Here is a 2,500-nt window from a genome sequence, read left to right as displayed (position 1 = left end):
CGGTTGCCTGCAACTGGTCACCCGCGGAAGTGGCGGCGCCCCCGATCTCCTGGGCGGCCTCGCAGCCCCTCCCGACCCGGCCAGTTAGCTCCGGGGGTCCGCCCCGAGCACGGGGAGGTGTGACACTTGACGGTGGGCGTGCCCGCGCCACGAGCCAAAAAGCGCCCCCCTCTCTCCGCGCCCATTCAAGGCAATGGGGAAACGCACGTTTCGGGCTCCGGCGGCCGGCGCCCGTGTCTGTGCCCCGCCACAGGCAGCCAGTTAGCTCCGGGCGGCCGCCCCGAGCACGGGGAGGTGTGACACTTGACGGTGGGCGCAACGGTGGCCCCGCGGCGAGGGAAAAAGGTGCCGGCCGGTTGCCTGCAACTGGTCACCCGCGGAAGTGCCGGCGCCCCCCCATCTCCTGGGCGGCCTCGTAGCCCCTCCCGACCCGGCCAGTTAGCTCCGGGGGTCCGCCCCGAGCACGGGGAGGCGTGACACCTGACGGTGGGCGCAACGGTGCCCGCGCCACGAGCCAAAAAGCGCCCCCCCTCTCTCCGCGCCCATTCAAGGCAATGGGGAAACGTCCGTTTGGTCCCTGCGGCTGAGCCCCGCCTCCAGAGAAAGGGCGTCTGGGTCACCCGCCTCCCCAGCGGATCTCCACTGAGTCCTGGGGGGCCCACTCTTAAGCCCCCACCCCGAGTTATCTGCCCCTTCTGCGGGCGGCAAGCGAAGCGCGGAACTGGTCACCCCCGGCCGCTCCATTCAAAGGAGTGGGGGACGGAACACCCGGCTCCCCTTCTGCTCCTGTGCGTCGATCCAGGAGTGTGACAGCACTGTGTGTCAGCGTGGGCCTAGGACTGAGAGTCCTAAGAGGCCTTAGCCCGGGTCTTCCTTGAGCTCCAGCCGACTGAGCCAGGGTCAGACAGGATGAGGCCTCAGCCCGGGCTCTGGGTCACACACGCAGGCCCCACAGCCACGGGGCGCATGTCACCCGGTCACACTGCTGATAATGGTCCCACACCCAGCCCACACACACACACACACACACAGTGGCTTGTGTCAGCCAGCCCCCTCTGGTGAGAGTGTAGCACACCAAAGTGGGGTTTTCCTTGAGCTCCAGCCGACTGAGCCAGGGCCAGACAGGATGAGGCCTCAGCCCGGGCTCTGGGTCACACACGCAGGCCCCACAGCCACGGGGCGCATGTCACCCGGTCACACTGCTGATAATGGTCCAACACCCAGCCCACCCCCAGCCCACCCCACCCCACCCACACACACACACACACACACACACACACACACACACACACAGACACACACACACACACACACACACACACACACACACACACACACACACACACACACACACACACACACACACACACACACACACACACACACACACACACACACACACATCCAGCTCCTCTCTATTGATCCAGGCCACGTTCACCCCTGTTAGTGTCAGCCATGGCCTGGGCTGCCTCAATCCACTCAGCCTGGCCCTGGGAACCACCACTCCACTCAGCCTGGGCACTTCCACTCCACTCTGCCTGGGTACATTCACTCCACTCAGCCTGGGCACTTCCACTCCACTCTGCCTGGGAACCTGCACTCCACTCAGCCTGGGCACATTCACTCCACTCAGCCTGGGAACATTCAGTCCCACTCAGCCTGGGCACATTCAGTCCCACTCAGCCTGGGTACATTCACTCTACTCAGCCTGGGCACTTCCACTCCACTCTGCCTGGGAACCTGCACTCCATTCAGCCTAGGCACTTTCACTCCCACTCTGCCTGGGAACCACAACTCCATTCAGCCTAGGCACTTCCAGTCCCACTCAGCCTAGGCACTTCCAGTCCCACTCAGCCTGGGTACATTCACTCCACTCAGCCTGGGCACATTCACTCCACTCAGCCTGGGAACCACAACTCCATTCAGCCTAGGCACTTTCACTCCCACTCTGCCTGGGAACCACAACTCCATTCAGCCTAGGCACTTCCACTCCACTCTGCCTGGGAACCACAACTCCATTCAGCCTAGGCACTTTCACTCCCACTCTGCCTGGGAACCACAACTCCATTCAGCCTAGGCACTTCCACTCCACTCTGCCTGGGAACCACAACTCCATTCAGCCTAGGCACTTTCACTCCCACTCTGCCTGGGAACCACAACTCCATTCAGCCTAGGCACTTCCACTCCACTCTGCCTGGGAACCACAACTCCATTCAGCCTAGGCACTTTCACTCCCACTCTGCCTGGGAACCACAACTCCATTCAGCCTAGGCACTTCCAGTCCCACTCAGCCTAGGCACTTCCAGTCCCACTCTGCCTGGCAACCTCCACTCCACTCAGCCTGGGCACATTCACTCCACTCAGCCTGGGCTCATTCAGTCCCACTCAGCCTGGGCACATTGACTCCCACTCAGCCTGGGCACTTTCACTCCACTCTGCCTGGGAACCTGCACTCCACTCTGCCTGGGAACCTGCACTCCACTCTGCCTGGGAACCTGCA

This window comes from Conger conger, unplaced genomic scaffold, assembly GCF_963514075.1.
Source record: "Conger conger unplaced genomic scaffold, fConCon1.1 SCAFFOLD_63, whole genome shotgun sequence".
Lineage (NCBI taxonomy): Eukaryota > Metazoa > Chordata > Actinopteri > Anguilliformes > Congridae > Conger > Conger conger.
This window is presented reverse-complemented; position numbering follows the sequence as displayed.